Genomic DNA, 19,295 nt, shown 5'->3' on the forward strand with positions numbered 1-19,295 from the left:
CGCGCAGTGAACGTGCAAAAATTTAACAGCCGAACGCGTGCCAATATTTCACGAGTTTGCGGGAAACAGAAGCGCGTGCTGAGATTTGAGAAGAAAACAAACACACGGGGTGCCCAAAATGCAAACGAACTGCGCGCCATTATTTCCCGAACAACGCAGCCCTTCAGACGTAGAGCGTATTTAAAAACAAATGTAGGCCTACCAATACCTCCTATCCCTCCTCTTCTTTCTCCTACCGTCGTATATCAATGCCGTAGTTGAGCGACAACTACCTGAAAGTAAGAGAGCATATCCGCCAAAGGTGGAGGCAGCAACTCCCTGCCGCGCATCGCTACGGCTCGGGGAACTCCTAATGGACTATAATCCGGTCAAGAAGGTTTCCAAAGTGGGTGGTTATTGAATAAGAAAAAAAAAAAAAAAAAACTAGCCGGCATATGGCCATCACTGCAGAAAGAAGACGCGGTTCTGAGAGTAGCACCTTGGCCTCTGCCGCTTTCAGCAGTCGGGATTACTGGCCAGGGCTTTCTCCTGCTGGAGTAGATCAGCAATTAGGGCTGCTTCCCCCGGGGGAACCTGGAGGGTAAACAGAGCGCCGGAGCTAATGCGGCAGCCGGAAGTGGGATCGATCTGCGATCGGGGCGCTGCAAGCTCCGCTGACTCCGCTTTTCTCCGTACTGCTTTTGCTGCGGGGAGATCGCTCGGGCTTTCGCTCTGAAATCAATGAGAATGTTAATTTGGTTTTCCTTATTTTACTCTTGCGCCGGGAATCGTATGGTCACCGATACATCCTTGCGTTTTGGTTCCGTCATTGCTTTGTTAAAGCTGGTCATCACAAGTGTCTGTAATTGGCGATGGCTGAGGAGCTTAGAAAGAACCCAGTAAGGCTAGAGTGCTCTATTAACACTCTCTCGGGCACGCTCTATTATATTGAAAGCACTGGAGAGCTTTCAGGTCATCGAAGTTGTTTGTTCTTGATTAAATTGAAATCCTCGAGAAAATCCTGAATAATAGAAAGGCTTGTATTTAATCGGTGAGGTTGAATAAGTCAAAGTTTACACGTGGCAAACCCAAATATGTTGTTGCTAACACGGCTCATCTCCGATTGAAACAGACAGTTTGAAGCGTCACCTCCGGCAAACTAATAAAATATAGGTAGCAATAATCAAAGAAAAAAGGGTTGGTGAATAGATATTAATGCTTGAGGGAATAAAACATTGAGGACGGGGCGGAAACAGGACTTCTTTCATTAAGCAACAACATGGAATGGCACTTCATATAAAAACCGCACCCGCCCCCAAGAAAAAAAAAACAAAAAAAACTTTTGAACGTTCGCGAAGAAGAAGAGGAGAACATTTTTAAAAAGGAAAGGGAATTAAATGTAAATATTAAAGTTCAAAAAGAACTAGCGTCACGACGATGTGTCTGTATTCTAGTCCTTTTTCGTGTTAGAAATTCGAGCTGTGTCGTTTTCAGTGATAAAGAAAGTAATGTTGTTGTTGACAGTCCCAATGGAAAATGATTCAATGATTTCTCTCCCAGAACTGCGGTTCTACCCGCCCAGTATTCTAGTATCAGAGAAATAAAGAGTACACTCCTCTCACGCGCACCCGTGAAAGACGATTGGGCGAGAATACTCATTTGAACCTGTTGATGCTTCCAAGTTTTGTTGTTTAGGTCGATGGTTGGAGGCATCTCCCAGTTTATTCGACATACCGACTGCCGCAGCTTAGAGGAATTGAAAAAAAATCTTTCTTTTTTCTCACTCTACGAACTATTTTGCATATTTTACATTGCACCTTGTGGGACTGTCGCTCTCATTAACTTTTCTACATATCTGTTTAGGGCGCATACAACAGGAAAAAACCACACTCGTGTCGAACTTGGACGCGATAGATCTTAAACGGTACGCAAAATTGTACATGTAGTAAATCACAGCAAAACGACCTTTCTCTTTGGCAACAATCGCAAAGGTTGTGGCCTGAGAATGAATCTCTTCAAGATCAAACAAAAAACGCTGTAGGAAAGCCTCCTTTTTGCAAGCTTTGTTACTGCAACTTGAGGCTGCTTTCGGGGATTCGCTTAAACGACTTCGAGAATGAGAACTTAAAAAGTGACCTCACTATGCCATGCTTAATTGACTTGGAGTAAACACTGGTGCTCACTCCAAGTCAGGTAAGCTAGGCGTAGTGAGGTTATAGTTTTCACTTCAAGTCAGTCAAGCATAGCAGAGAGTGGCCACTTTTCCAGTCCTCATTCTCGAAGTCGTGTACGCAGTTCTTTGAAAGTAGCATCAAGGTGCGGCATCAAAGCTTGAAAAACAACTTGGTTTAAGCTTCCTTCTTCGTTTTTTCCTCAAGAGATTCATTTTAAGTCAACAACATCCACATGCTGTTGCCACAAAGAAAGGCCGTTTCGCTGTGATTCTCGAAATCAAAATTCCGCCTACCGTTTAAGATATATGGCGTCAAATTTTGACACAATTGTGGCGTTTTCTGGTCACATGCGCCCAATACATGTGTAAAATGCTTAATGGGAGCGAAAGTGGCAGAGGGTGCAAAGCAAAACAAAACAAAAGTTTGTAGAGTGCGCGGAAAGAAAGGTTTATTTAATTCCACTAAGCTGCGGCAGTCAGTACGTAGGACAAACTGGGAGATGAGTCAACAATTGACTCAGATAACACAACTTGGAAGCATCAAAGCTTCAAATTAGCCCTTTTACCAAATCATCATTCACAGCCGCACGTGCAGTTATTGTGCTCCTTATTTCTTTGATACTAGAATACTGGGCGGCAATAACAAAAAGATTTGGAAGAGAAACTATTGAATAATTTGCCATGGGGACTGTCAAGAATATTTATTTATCTTCGTTATCACTGACAAAGGCAGTGGTCGAATTTGTAGTACCAGAGATGTTTTGATTACTGATACCTCGTCGTGACGCTAGTGCTTTTTAAACAATTAAATTGATAGTACATTTCCCTTTGGGATTGCCAACAACAATATTTGTGTACCGTCATGATCAATGACAATGACAGAGGTCGAATTATTATCACCAGAGATAACTAGATTACTGACACTCGTCGTGGCGCAAGTATCTTTTAAACTTTTATATTTATAGTAGATTCCCTTTCCTTTTTAAATATTTTCCTGTCACCTTCTTCGAGAACTTTCACACCTTTGGGGCGGTTTTTATCTTTTGTGTCATTCTATGTTCTTTCCCAATAAAATAATTCCTGTTTGCATCCTCGTCCTGGATGTTTTATCCTTACAAGTAATCGTAATATAGGTTCAAAACATTGTTTTGATGAAACTGCAATATGTAGTAAATTTGAGGCACAACAACGACAGCCAAAAATTATTTAATCATTCACGTGATAGAAGGTAGGTGAATGACAGAGTTGTGATTATGTACATTTTTACACAATATAACCGAATCAAAGCGAAATAGTTCACGGAACAATTCACAGCCATGCGTGACGTTCGAGGACATTGTATAATGGTTTTCCTTTCGTTATTGTGACTCTGCTTAGCATTTACATGAAAACTTCATAAAATTCAGCTGCAGTCCAAGGACAAGTTCTTCCTCCTACAAAATGTCGTGTAGCGGATTGTCTGTCTAATGCAAATAATTGTATTAAAATATTCATCTATAGTTACTGAATAAATGGGAGCCATATGGCGTGCCTTTCAAACGCCGGGACTTCTTCACGCGCCGCATATCTTCCCCTTTGCTTCGACAACACGGCCGCGCGCGAGGTCTCAAAAAGTTGAACCTTTGTCGAAGGAAGGAAGCTCGCACTGGATGCGGGAAAACTAAAGCCCCTCCCTGCAGTTCTTACCTAGTCAGTGGCTATAGTATACTATTGGCAGTAACATAGCTCCTTATTTATTTATTTTTGCTGCCTTTGTGCAGAGGCATTCAACTTTTATCCCGTCAACGAATCAGAAAAGTGGGGAATACCCCCCAATTCGTCCTTTCACGGAGAATAGCTCAAAGTTTGCTTCTTTACGGAGAGCAAGAGAAAGAAGCGACGAAGTGAGTGAATATTAGGACACTGGAAAATGTTTTTTCGGTAGCAGAGGAAATTTCTGTAATTTGGGCATTTACAAGGGCCAAATTTCTTTGCTGTAACAAACAGTCTAACGAAAACTATCTTAAGGAAGTGCGCTGCTTTCGAAATTCGGAGTTAGGATTAAAGTCTCATTAGTTGTATTGGAGAACTGACGAAAATTCTTGAAGTAGGAGAAAACACAACAGCTTTGAAAATGATGCGCTTGACAAAACAGCAGATTTACCTAAAATAGTTTGTCATCCTGAGCAGTGTTCTTAAGAAAAGGTGTTAATCGCGAATTTACTTCGAAAACACCTGCAATGAAATATTCAATTTCAGTTTAATATTCATGCAATGTCTATATATTAATATAGTTCTCACGAAACTGTAAACTTTTACACGCATTCTTATTATGCCTCTCATTGGACCTCTGAATAATATCTTGTTCATACTTGCGAATCCGCCGGCGAACCCGAGGGAAAAATGACACCGGTTGAGAGATCGGCGACGGAATACTCGGCCGCTGGCGCAATATGTCAGGGAGCAATTTTTTCCGTGAATAAGTTTCCACGCCACGGTAGCCAGTCAAACCGCAAGAATAATATGGCGTGTGCTGACGTCATAATCTCGCAGAGTCGCGCAGTTTTTGGGGTGGTCGCCTGAGTTGTTGGAGTAGCGAAGTTTTGCAAATTGCATCGTCTCGCTCGGATTGTTGTGTTGGAATAGAAATTTATAAAAAAACATCGATAATAAACTATTCAACCATGTTCGACAAGAGGCATCTGAACGACGATGACAGCGCCCACAAAGAAGTTATGTGTCGTGAATTAATCGTGAGGGGTAAGTAATCTGCGCACGTTGTCCCCGTTGGCTCGTTATTACAGTATTTTTGTATTGCATTTTGGCATCAACAAGAAACGGCTGGGCATTATTTTGGCAGTGCTAGAACCAAGATAATGTTGATTGCCTGAGAAGGTGTGAGAAAATAGTTTTTCGAACACATCTCGCATCCCGCCAGGGGAAGTCTGCTTTGGTATCGGCAATACCAGAACTGATTGCAACAAATATGAAAGGCGCTGTCCTTTTCCTCCCAATAAAGTAGGTCGGTGGCAAGATACTTTTCCACATATGTGAGCAAGACTTAAAACGTGTTAACATGACGGCAACAAAATTATGATTAATTCAATATTTTCAATATACAGCGCTACTCTTATCTGAGATAATATCATGATAAATTGTGAATTGTTTTTAACGTATCTGAAAATAAAAACAACTTAAACTGTATATAAGATTTGATTTTCATGCTAAGTGCAGGTTAGCCAGTGCCGGCATCTGGACTAACGTAATTCGAACATCCTCCATATATCTAATAGTGCCTCTTTACGGTCCCTATGCCAAGTAACACAAAAACTAGAAAGTGGTTGCTACAACTGCCTGTTGAGACTTTTGTGGAAAGACACCTAGTATAAATAACCGTAAAAAAAATACAAAAAAACAGTGACATGAGTGGCGCAGTGAAGAGAACGCAGAATTATGGTGTATTCGGACGACGGAGTTTCTTCCTTAGGAGAAGAATAAACGTCATCGAGTTTTGAGGTCACGTGCTCCGTGTCACGAATGTCCGCTGATCCCCCGAGCTCACGGCGTGCTCGTGGGGTCCCGAGGAGAATCTGTGACAGGCCTACAGAATCTCCGCCGTTCCGTCGGTATCCGTCGGAGCGGTCGGGCCCCCTCTTTTGTCCCCCTGATTTTGCGGAGGGGTAATGACGAACAGCTTTGAAGTGTGGGGTGCCTTTTCTTTATTATTTTTTGCCTGCCTTTTTGGTTGGATGAGCCCCCGAAGTCACCAGAAGGCTTGAAGTGTGGGGTGTCTTTTGTTTATTATTTTTCCCCTGCTTTTTGTTCAATGAGCCCCCGAAAGTCGCCAAAAAGTTTGCGAAAAGAAAGACTCCGGCGACTCCGTCGTGCGAGTGCTCGCTTGGATTTTCTCCACTTCCTCCTCCTCCTCGTGCCGTTTCCTTCTCTCAGCTCTATGACGTACTCGGCTTTCTCCGGGGATAAAGATCTCTCGTGCGAATACACCGTTGACGACTTCAAGGGAGCGAAGCACACACATCCGACCGTTTTGCTTGGTGATGATGTCTATATTTTGCAGGTTTTCTATACAAACAACGACCGGAAATATTTTAATCTGGTGCTGACACCGGGGATCGAGAAGCAACGGAAGGACTTTTGTCCAGCAGTTCAACGACGTTTCAAGTAGCCAATGAATACCTAAGTCACATTTCATCAAACCACGTCTGCCAAAGAATCATAAATCACTTAAAAAACAAACTAACGTACCAACCGACTCAACTAACGACAGTGCTTCGGGACACTGATCTTGCGCTCTAATACTTATATCCAGGAAATTACTCGTGGAGCCCTCCAGACTAATAGCTATCATGCTATAATTTGACTTGCTGAGGGGCCCTAACGAAAAGCAAGTACTATGATTTGGCACAAACACAAAATATAAAGGGCAAATAGAAAAAATATTCATAACGTTAATTTTACAACATTAATAGATTTCCGCCTACCAACTTGAGCGTTTACCGAAAAAGTATAGTAAAACAAAATAAAGCGCAACACAACGAGAAAATAAAAGTTCTACAGCAGGTAGCGCAAAATGAAAAACAGGAAACATTCAACGCATCATAAAGACAAGCTTCCGTTTAAATAAAACAAGCATACAGCTCAGTTTTGGTAAGGGAACAGACATATGTTTTCGAAGATGGTATCTATTTAGCAGCGAAGGCGACGTATGATGCGGGGATTCCTTAGCGCGTTTCGTGCGGAAATCGGGAACACACCATAGTTTAGAGTGGCGTGTACTGAGCGAGGTGTTTGTTTTTATCAAACTCCAATTTACACCAGAACACTCGATGAAATCAGTGTTGCTAAATATTAATGTGTATAAAAGGCGATAATCGTGAATACTTATAATAGTAAAAATTCTATTTTCTTTAGTAACTGAGTTTGACATGGGTAGTGTACAGCGGCAGTAGAACGCAACGCAACATTTTTTTTAATAAGACAACTGTATTAAATTGGTATTTCTTGTACCCCCACGGTAGGTGGCAATAATTTATATAAGAATAAAAAAGTGGATAATAAATAGTGAGTGTAATGTGTATAGGAAACCCTGAACGGTATCATTTAATTGCGCTTATCACTCTACCTAACTTTACGATCAAATCATTGATATGATGATCCACGACATATGTTTGAAAATAATTATATCCATTGTGTTCTGCCCCCTCACTTGGTAAATTTCTGTAGTATCTAAAGTAAGTAGACATTTAGTAAAATATACGTATTTATTTATATAAACGTGACTTTTTGGTTTTGGTCACGTTAATTTTGAAGTCCTTTACGTCAGACAATTTACCAACTATGGCAAGTACAAGGAGTTCCCGAGAAAAGGGAACAGTGTTTTTTGGTTAGGATAAATAAACTAAGGGTTATAGAAAGCTCAAACCTTGTGGAATTGTGGCGCTAGCGGTTGGGACAGAAGGCGAAAGTTAAAGAACATGACTTCACCAAGCCCAAAAGATAATTAAGAAAAAAATTGACCTTATGCCGCTCGAAGCCTAATATTGTGAAATCAAGAACTTACACTTCCTGCGTCTGTAGTATTTATTTTAGAGAAAAAATACTTGTCAGCTAGAAAGAAAAAGAAGATATCCTCTTTCTTGCTGAGACTTTTTTTTCACTGCAATAGATGGTACATGCTCCCAAAGTGTCATTACTTGTTTTAACGATGTTAGGCTTTGGTAAACGTCGGTTCCGAAATATTTCGGTTCTCTCAATTATTTTTTTATTAATGTGACGTCAAGTTCTCAAAACTTATGCGCTCTATTCCAACCCCCAGTGTCTGATTCTCACGGAGTTTCAGCTTTCTGCGGTGCATAATTTATTTACAAAGGCCAAAAAATATGGCTCTCGTTTCTTGGAAGCTGCCTGTATATCATTTCCTTTTCCAAGAAAGGTTTCGGTGTCTCTGCCCGAAGCGAAAATGTTGGCGTCATCGGCATATATAACTAATTAGCACATGTCCGATATGGATTCTAAAGATATCAAAAACCAAATGGTCAAGAATGCGGCCTTGAGATACATGAGAGGTCATAGGTCTAATGGAATATAAATGCTCATCAATATTTACATATTGTTGGTGATATCTAGACACGAATCAAAGAGTGATTGCGCTGTACCAGGCATTCTATTACAGTTTATATTTTCAAAGACGTATTTGATGTTTTAGACAGGCCAAACGCCTTACAAAAGTCAAAAATACTTATAGTCAAAAGCATGTTCTCAATGCTGTTTAGAAGTATATATTCTTGGAGCAAGTCTGGTGATTCGGTTTATTTATCTATTTATTGATTTAAGTACCCTCAAGGCCCTGGGGCATTACAGAGGGGAGTGGTACCAGACAAATTTGGAACACAAACAATATACAAACACTAAAAGCCAAGCACAAAAAAATGTAAAAAAAAAAATGTGCAAGCAAATTAAGAAATGTAAAAACAAGGCAAACAAACAAAGAGAAATATTAACATAGGTAAGTAGTCAACGCATTTTTAAACAAGTCAAAGGATGGTATGTTTACTAATTGCGCGGGAAGGCGATTCCACTCTGAAGATGTCCTTGGAATAAAAGAGTTATAATAGGCTGAGGTAATGCAATGAGGAATCCCGACTTTAAATTGATGATCTACGCGCGGCGAGATGAAAACAGGATTTAACATTAGTTTGTTTTTTAGCGAAGTATTGGAATGATAAATTTTATAAAAAAGACACAAACGAGATATTTTCCGGCGTAATGAAAGAGCAGGAAGTGATAAATTAGTTTTCATAGTTGAGACACTAGATGTGCGATGATAGTTAGTAAATATTAAACGGGCACCGCGATTCTGTAGGGCTTCAAGATCAGTCACGAGAGTTGAGAGACCAGGATCCCAGATTGCTGCTGCATAGTCTAGTTTGGTCCTTCTTTCTTAAAACCAAATTGATAGTTCGTTCTTATCGCATCCTTTTCGAGTAAACTTTCGAAGCGAGTTTTAACTATTGGCTGTGTGCGCCAAATACAGGAGGCGCTTCTCTAGTGATCATCATCGTCATTTCTTACGTCACGCATAGGACAGACAGGGACGGACCGTGCCGATCCTGGAGCCCTCGGCTCGTCTGCTCGCTTTATGCGCTGTTTGGGTAAAGCGTGGCACAGCCCGTTTCACGCGTTGTGTTTATTTGGTGAAGTGATATTTGTAGTAGGACATTTTAACAAAGCTTGAAACCGTTTCAAGCGTAGTTGTGCTTACAAGCACTATTGCTGCTGAGGTGTCGAAGCGCTCAGATGGTGGTGTGCTCTTCTCTACCCCTTTAGAAAAAGCTAGAGGCTGACTATAGATTATTCCGCGCTCTATCGCTTTACAACATCTACCGCTGCGAATAGGGTCGATTATTTTATTATAATTCGGATAAAATAAAACTGAGAACAAATTGTATCATCTATATGGGTAATACCACTTTAAAAATCGAATATCCTGTGCTAAGAAATGAGTTAACTGCTAAGATTAGGTACAAAACGAGCGTGTTGGTAACGGTAATTAGACATGAGGAAGATTACCGTTACCAACACGCTCGTTTTGTACTTAATTCGTTCACGTGAGCTCTCAAATCCTGCCCCAAGCAACCGACCTCGGAGTTTTATCCTGGTGAATTCTTCCAAGCTGCAGTTTTCCTCTCCAAGATGACACTCTTACGTTTACGTCTGCGTTTTTTGGGATACTCAATTCGCAAGAAGGTCCCACATGGATCCATCAAGCAGATCATGGGATTTCGTTCAAGCAACTGGCAAGCAAACCACAGGGTGATGCAGATCACTCGGGACGAGATCTCTAATGAACTCCGAGTCATGCAACAACTCCTGCCCTCCGTGATGTGCGGACACCTGGGACCCAACTATGATCGCCAGGCAGCCTTCAGGTTTCTACAGGAGTCGGCCAGCACCCTGCTGTCGGACTCCTGGAACCATTTTCTCCGTCACCTGAGGAACGGTGGAGACGTGTCAACCACGGAAAGCCTGTTCGCCCATGGACCTAAATTTGCCCCGCCCGTGAACAGCTCCAGAGTCGACGAACTGGCGTCGGTGTACGAGATCGCCGCCAAGATCCCGGAGGATAGCCGTCAAGACGTCGTCGGTGCTGGAACAAGGGCTGTGTGCTTCCACGGGGGGAGCAGGAGAGCCCAAAACGCCTCTACGCCAGTCATCAAAGAACTTCAGGCCGGTGAGCTGAGTTTACTTCAAGCTGACAAAACGGGTCAGTTCGTCATCCTGAACAGACAACAAATGCAAGAGAAATCCGACGAGGCCCTAAAGAAGAACTTTATCGGTCTCAAAACGCGGCCATCGGGATCCCTCAGGTCCAGGGTGAAGGTAATGTGCGATTCATCTAACCTCCCTTCTTTAAAAAGTGCCGTTCTTGCCCCAGCGAAGCAATTCCTCTCTATTTTCTTTTCCGCTAAAACCCACAAACCAGGCGTGCCGTTCCGCAGCATTGTATCTGAGACGGGGTGTTGGCAGAGGCCTTTGGCGAAGTTTCTGCAGAAACATCTCGGCACGTTAGAGCTCCCCCAACCTTTCAGACTAAGAAATTCGGAAGATCTCCTTCCCGTGCTGGACGAGTTACACGCCGGCACTGAAGCTGTAAGAGCGTTCTCGCTCGATGTTGTAGATCTCTACTATAGCCTAAACGTGAAGACCCTCCTGGGCTTCATTTCTGACGCCATCCACGAGACAGGTATCATAGACTTTCAAAATTCCTGTGGCATCTCGCTGTCCTCATTTCTCGAATTGACACAACTGTATCTCCAATCAACGCTTGTTGAATATGAGGGTAAAGTGTACATCCAAAAGACCGGCGTTTGTATCGGGTCTTGCTTGGCTCCCGTCCTCAGCGAAATTTACCTGTTTTATGTTGACGCCAAAGTTAAGGCGGACCTTCAACGAGATTTTCCCGGTGCGAAGGTTTTTCGTTCTGTTGACGATTATCTCATCCTACACTCCACCATCTCCGACTCTGCTGCCATAGAGACCGTGTTCCAGAAGAACTCACATGGGCTTACGTTCACCAAAGAGGCCCCCTCCCGTGAGGGCTTACAGTTCCTGGATCTCAGGTTGGTCCCAACTAGCAAAGGTGTCTGCTGGGCTCACCAGCAGAGGTCCTCTAAGCCCGTTCTTCCTTTCAACAGCTCACAATCAAGGAATGTAAAAAATGGGATCGTTCGAAATCTAGTTGCTTCGGCAAAGGTTAAATCCTGTCAGCACCTTTCCGCCCCCAGCCTATCCAAGCAGATTAGTCGCCTCATAAAGGCAGGATACCCGAGAGACCTGATTGAAACAACAATCAAAAGACTTGTCGCGGGGCAGAAGTCCAAACCCCTCCCTCCTAAGTCACGTTTCGCGTGCATCCCCTACATACACAACACCTCACATCGCCTGAAATCTATTGCGCTCGGCTTCAACACCAACGTTGTATTTTCCTGCAAGTTCAAATTAGCTTCTATTTGTAGAAAGGTCAACAACCCCGGTCCAGCGCCCCCGTGCCAGAAAAAGCACCAGATAAATTATGTAACCTGCTGCAAAGAGTGCGTGTATTCGATTCCCATGTCCTGCCGTGCTAAATACATCGGACAGACGGGCCGATGCCTAAACGATCGGGTGAGGGAACATGCAAACGAGATCAAGAAAGCCGCCTCCGACACTTGGGAGATTTGTTACCACCCGATTGCCAAACACACCTCTAAGTGCAGCGAACCCTGTTCGGCCGACCTTCCCTCGACCACCAGGATTGGAGGTCACGCCTCAAGATACGGGCGAGAGATCTGGAGGCCTTCGCCATGCACTACAGTCACGACAACTTCGGATCCCCGTCCATAGGCTTATCCAGGAGGGAGATAAACTTCCTGGGGCCAGAGCTGACGTCCCTCGTTTCAGCGGCTCCGAGCGATTAGATGTCTACCCCACGGCATCGTCCTGATCGTCCCTCATTTCCCTGGCTCTACACTTTCTCCCATCGCTTTCCCACTTTCCAGTGTAGCGTCTTTCACCCTCCCCTCCTTCACCTATATATGCAAATTTCGGGTTAATAAATGTTGTTGCTAATTGGAAGTCTTCGTTGTCCGTCCCCCCTTTCTATGTATCTTCCTCATGTCTAATTGCTAAGATTACTTTAGCCAAAAGAAATCATTATACTAGCAAATTTAGTTCTGCAAAAAACCCAAGGAAAACATGGGACCTCGTGAATGAGTTGATGGGTAGGAAAAGGAAAACTAACACTGATGTTAAAATTAGAAAGAATTTTCCAGCATTAGATAACTACACGGAATTAGCCGAATCTTTCAACAACAGCTTCATTAGTACCGTACAAGCAGTAAGGCAAAAGATAGCGGTGCATGTAAATGATGAACCGGCTGACCAAATTGACTGTGTAAATGCAGCACATCTATCAGAAATAAATGAGTACGATCTCATGAACATTATTAATTCAATGTCAATAACGTTAGTGCCTGGGATAGACCGAATTCGCATTAGGGATTTGCGCTTCAACTTTTCAAGTGTAAAACTGGTCCTCCTCGCTATAATTACCGGATGCCTGACAACAGGAAAAATACCGGAAGGACTAAAATTGTCAGTAGTGAGACCGCTATACAAAAAGGGTAGTAAGAAAGAATTAGGAAACTATAGCCCGATATCGATATTACCAACAATTGCTCACATTCTCGAAAAATGGGTACAAATATGTATGAATGACTTCTGTGAGAGATCTTCGTTATTGAACGACGGGCAATACGGTTTCAGGCAACAAAGGAACACTGTTTCATTACTTGAAGGTTTCTCGGACTGTGTTAATGAAACGCTTGAAAATAATAAAGTATCCCTTGCCTTGTTTTTGGACTTATCCAAGGCATTTGATACAATTGATCACGCACTCCTCCTATCAAAACTCAATAAGCATGGTTTCAGGGGCCCGTTTCAGAAATTCTTCACTGACTACTTTACAAACAGGTTTCAGATGGTTAAATTGGAAGCAGCACTAGTACAAAACTCAGAGTCGATTGCGGCGTGCCACAGGGTAGCACACTAGGTCCGTTATTGTTTAATATATATGTGAATGATCTAGGGTTATTACAACAACGATCTAGAATGTTTCAGTACGCGGATGATACCGTTCTATTCCTACCACATGACAACTATAACCAGGCGGTTCCGCTGCTTCAAAGCGATATAGATGTATTAGTTAACTGGTTCTCAAGTAATCTCATTTCTGTGAACGTCAATGAAACTAAATTAGTTTGTTTTCGTAATCCCCATAAACATATTAATCTAGTACCAAACATATATCTTCACCTTCATGATCATGCTCAACACATCTGTACGTGTAGACCGTTACCTTATGAGTCCTCGGTTAAATATTTGGGGTTAATATTTGACCAACATCTCCTTTGGAACCAACAAATCGAATATATTATTAAGAGAATATGGGTGGTATCGGCGTATCTTTACAAGGTAAAAACTGTATGTTCTGTAAACTTACGCAGAACTATTTTCAGATCGCTAGGAGAATCTGTTATACGGTATGGGATTACGATATATGGGAATTGTTCAGAGTACAAAAAACAGGGAATTGATAGAGTCATAAAATATAGAGTAAACAATATTTCTTACGGGTCAGTGTTCGATAAACTAGACATTGAAGAAAAAATGCGCGCGTTAGAAGTATTGTCATTTAATCAGTTTCATAAATATGTGATAATAACAAGTAATTATTGCAGTAGAACATTTAAACAAGAGGTAAAAAAAAGAAACTTGCGGCGTACAGATAGGTTCAAGGTCCCTAAGATACAAACAAACTATGGAAAAAAGTTAAAACGACACTATGTCCCTTCGATGTTCAACCGTTTGCCAGAATCTTTGCTGAACTTATCATCCTTTCGTGCGGTAAAACGAAATGTAAGAGAATGGTGCCCTCACGCTGACGCAATAATAATTAAATAATTACTTAGTGGGTATTCGTTGCCCAAAGGCCTACATTGCTGCTGTTTGTTTGTTTTGTTTCTCCAGTGTTCAATGTGTCACGGTATTTTGTTGGCTGCCTGGTCCCACATACAAGCATCTTTGCTTTCGTGGGCCAGCACGCCTACACCTGCATTTTTTTTCAAAGCTAATGAAGATAATATTATTATTATTATTATTATTATTATTATTATTATTATTATTATATGAAAATAGAAAATCGAAATTTCGAAAAACCTCGCGTGTGTACTAAACACTTGAATGAAAGCGACCCCGTGTATCATGTCGGTTCCAGTGTTCTGGGAGTGCAGGTCTCTTTTTGGTTCCGCGCTGATTGCCTTTTGAATTTCGTTAGCCATTAAACGAACATTTCCTCAGATTAACTGGCAGGAAGAAGTGGTGCCTGGCTTCCCTGGTCGGTTAATTTAAATCCCTGCTGATTTACGCGCTCTATGCGAAACGTGCGAGACACCTTCACGATCGAACTCTTAAATGTATAGTCCCTTGGAGGTTAAGGAACGGTTACGAGGAAAAGGAGGGCTGGGGAGGAGGGTGCAAACAGAATGCTCTGGAGGAGAGAAAAACCTATTCCTCTGTTTGGAGGGAACAGCGCAAAGAGGACGTAGGACGAGGTCGAAGAAACACACAGACAGGGCGCTGGCTTACAACTCTGAGTTGTAAGCCAGCGCCCTGTCTGTGTGTTTCCTCGACCTCGTCCTACGACCTTTTTGCGCTGTTCCCTCCAAACAGTATGTACCACCAACTAGCCCAACCACATGCCTATTCCTGTGTTTAAAGTTCAATCTGCTTCCTCCTCCTCAGCCTTCCTTTCCCTCGAAAAATGTTCTTAACCTGTAACCAACTGTAGTAAGAAGGTGACGCTTCAGCGCCCCCAAAGATAAAGAATACAGCAGCTATAAACTACTAAGGTATTTATATTTATTTTTGCGGGCGTAAATGCGCACAATGTGTGATTCGCTTCTCAGCGAGCGATTTTAAATTTGTAATCAATTTTTTACAAAATGGAATAAAAGAAAGGAATCAATGGCCTGAATTCACCAGGCCATGGTTGACAATTCAAGAATTCATGAAAATTTCTGCTTTTCTTTCGAGCAGAAGTCGCGACGTGGCAAGCTTCTCTGCCACATATTCAAATTGAAAGGAGCTAAGCGTCGGTTGCTGAAGAGAATTTTTCACGGCAGCAACTGTCGAGTAACACTTGGACAGATCTGTATCAGCGAGCTCGATCTAGTTAAAATAAATGTGCCGCGCGTCGCACCAGAATTGTGCGCGCGTGCAAAACTAAGAAGACGACACGTTATTTGCTCTGCTGACTGCAAAACATTTTTCTGCAGCATCCTTCACAGATCCGAAAAAAAAAACATTAGAGAGGCTTTGAATAGCCCTGATGCACGCCGCGCTAGCTATAACTGTAAAACTCGAGGCTGGTTTTAGAATATTTAAAAATTTTTCTTATACGAAAAGAGCATCCTCGAAGCGCCTGCTTTCATTAGAAACATCCCTCATAAAATCATCATACCCGACTTTTATTAAATAAACATTCTTTTAGTCCGCACAGATACGAACTACCATGTCCACTGAGTGCTTCGACATGGCACGTCGTTCTCGCATACTACCTGTTGCGTCAAAGGAGGACGCCCACGCGGTGGCGCTACAGAAACATGCTGTCGCCAATTGTCTCTAGTTGCTTAGAAAAGATATGCTGTATGTATTTGTTTATATATCTGGTCATTAGGTTTCCATATTATATTTTTTTTATTTACGGTAACCTGGGCAAGTTTATTTTTTATAAGGAAACTTTCCGTTAGCTAAACTGAGTTTGATGAGGTATGCGAAGTACGGCGCAATTATGGTGAAGACATATTTGGTTGTCATCATTCAAAATTCGTCCATATCACGGTTGTTGCTTTCTTTAAAGTTGAATCAAAGTGAACTATACCTCAAACACATTTTGGGGGTTTTGAAAGGGACGACTCTTGGCCTTGTTCATTATTTCTAACAGCATTTCTTCATATGTACTACAACCAAGATTTACCAAGTAGAAATTGAAGCATTCGGCCAATGATTCTTCGAATAGTCTTGTTTCATTAATCACAAGCACTTCTATTCTGTCATTTCGTGTACAGCCGTGTAGAACCTCATTTATAAATTTTAAGGTAAGAGCAGGTGACTGCCTCGAATAATTACCAAAACGGTTTCCAATCATTTTCAGTAGTGAGTTCTACTTATATGAATATTCTTTTTAAATATGTTAGTTTGTCTGGGGCTCTCGAAGAAATAATCTGTTTAAGCAGGGTGTTTTTTTAATTTTTATGCGATTTTACGAATCACGAAGACCCAAGGTCTTCGTGATTTTATCGACCAAGATATTGTTTTATATGAAAATCATTAATCATAAACCCTATTCAGCAAACCATAAAACACGCCATAGACAGCACCGACATTACACTGAAATGTCACACATGTCCAGTCAATGGGATAAATTATGCTTCTGAAGTGCTGCAGACCATATTTTGTCAATGGATGAAGAAAAAAAAAACGTTTGATTTGACTTTACTTTTTAAATCACAACTACGAAAAACCATCAAATTTGGGACATGACGTCTGGGTTCATATCAGCTGTAGTCTGTCTTTGGCTTATATTTGTAATAAAAAGACCTAGCATACTTTTAGTTTTTAGAGTAGTTCTCATAGATGAAAAAAATAACATTCTCGTACCCAAAAAAGCCCGCAATATTTATAAACCGTGTCCTGTCTTGGGAATGTTCTTTTATAATAACATTAAAATAACCACCAAAACCTGAAAACTGATTTGCTGAGTCGATTTACAACTAAATATCCAAGAAGGAAATACATTTTTCAATATTTGCTCAAGGAGGACGTAAACAATCGATGATATTTGAATAAATTTGGTAGGGTTAAAATATCAGTCTTCGGGTAATTTCGACAGGCAGTCCAGCTTTTATTAAGCCTCATCTCGCTCTCCGAAAATGACGACCCCACCTCCCGTCCCAGCAGTTTGACTCTGACAAAGGTGTTCAAAGCCAAATAAATGTAACACTGGTGGTCTTCCTGGTCACACGTTTTCGAAAACATTCTGACTTCAAAATTATAAGCGCAGTCCTTTAAAAAAAAAAAGGAAACACCTTCCTCCTTGTTCCTAAGATAACGTGCGTTAATTTGAAAAAACCGTGACATCTTTTGGATGTATGTTTTATAACTTCTGTAGCTACAAATAATAGATTAGTTCATCTTGAAGTCCTGTAGTCACGATTGGAAACCTTACATTCCCCGCCCAACAACCCGAACGTTGCTATTGAGCCATTGAAAAAGAGTACGCCTGTGAATGCAATTACAAAGACCGTGGCATTATATACCCTGCCATATTGTATGAAACAATTCGTATCTTACAAGGGCGACGTCCGCCGGAGAACTCGAGACACGAAAGCATCAACATGCATGGACCGGTAACTATATTAAAAATGAAGGAGCCCAAGTTGGAGCTTCTCAAGCTTAACGACTGACAGCGAGATTGGCAACCATTTTGATAACAATATCAACTGTATCGTATCAGATCAAGGCGGACAAGCTATCTGTATTCTCTATTGCCACGTGCCTTTCCCTTGCCCTCTGCTACACTAACCCCTTTCCACCTTCGGTTATATAAGTAGCAACACGGAATAAACTAGGCAGTGTTATCCTGACACCCGAGTTGTCTATTCTTACCAGCCCACAGAAGAACGATACATGGTATCGGGGGTGAGGTGAGCCTGCCAGCGGGAAAGAAAGGCTTCTCGGTGAACCGAACATGAACGTCGACGTCATGGGGCACCTAAGGCTGCCTGAACCATTACAACTGACAGCTGATGGAGGAAGAAACTGGAAACTCTTTCGTCAGAGGTTCGACCTTTTCTTTCAAGCCACAGCAAGCACCGACAAGCCGAGATCGGAGGCGGCAAAGACAGCCCTGCTGCTCAGCGTGGCGGGAGAGGAAGCCTTCGATGTGTTCAACAACTTTGTGTAGAGACCAGTAGCAGTGCGCGTGAACATAGGGTAAGATGTGATAACGGCATCTTTTTTGTTAGTCCTCGCACAATTTATATCGAAAGAGACAATTCACAAGTAATATATGGGTAATCTGTTCATATTTAAAAGAAGCAAATGCAGTATGACTTTGCAGCATCAAGTTATCCAGTGCATCAGCTTCTTCTCCGTCTTGAAGGTACCTCTCAGTTGTAAACTTAAGAAAATTAATTTGGCAGCAGTATGTTGAAACTTTTGTGAATAACCACGTAGAACAACTTTCGAACGAAAGCAGCGGCAGGGGCACAGGCTGTCGAAAAGAACGAATAAGTAACGAATTCACGAGAAACAGAGCATTCAACTTTGACCGTAACGCCTGTCTACGATGTATATATTTTACCTGTAAATAGTGTGCATGAACGTTTGCTGTAGGTTTAAACAACGACCAGAAATGCCTTTGTGCGCCCAGGAAAATCTTGAGCAAATCAAGGACCACAAAACACTTAAATCAACCTGTTCAAAAATTATGCTTTTACATGTGTGGAACGCAACCATAACCTAGAGGCTATTGAAAACATGAAGTGATATGATTTTGCTTAAAAGAAAAGCCTCAAAATAAAAGAGCTTGCCTTGTATGATTTGATTTTTGTAAGTACTCCCGATTAAAAAAAAAGTTGGATAATCATCTTACTACTGCGTTATTTAAGTCAGTCATGCATCATTTAGACAAACTAGCGAAGTAATTTCTTTTGTCACAAGGCGCTACCGTGTGTGCATTAAAAAATTGAGCACTTACTACTTTTAATAGAATAAATTAAGCGTGCATCAGTGTCGGGTAACGCCAAAGATAAATCTATCTTATTTTTTACGTTAGCCGATTTAACATTTGGTTAAAATAATATTTCAGCGTGTCAAAAATCATCTAATTTGAGCAAAACCTTCTTACGAGTGACCATTGAAGCGAGTTCCTGAAGTGTTTGAATTTCATGCCAATGAAATGCCTGCCTAAACTCAGTACGATTTTGAAATAAACTAACACTTTTGAAATTTGTGTTTTTTTTAAGAAAGACAAGAAAACGATCCT

General features: G+C 41.6%; 1 pseudogene; it reads left to right on the forward strand.

Moving 5' to 3' along the window:
- The first annotated feature begins 9,604 nt into the window (after positions 1-9,604).
- LOC115316951 lies at positions 9,605-12,051 on the forward strand (annotated as a pseudogene).
- The last annotated feature ends 7,244 nt before the right edge of the window (positions 12,052-19,295 follow it).

Source organism: Ixodes scapularis, unplaced genomic scaffold, assembly GCF_016920785.2.
Source record: "Ixodes scapularis isolate PalLabHiFi unplaced genomic scaffold, ASM1692078v2 PGA_scaffold0__279_contigs__length_252992795, whole genome shotgun sequence".
NCBI classification, from domain to species: Eukaryota; Metazoa; Arthropoda; class Arachnida; order Ixodida; family Ixodidae; genus Ixodes; species Ixodes scapularis.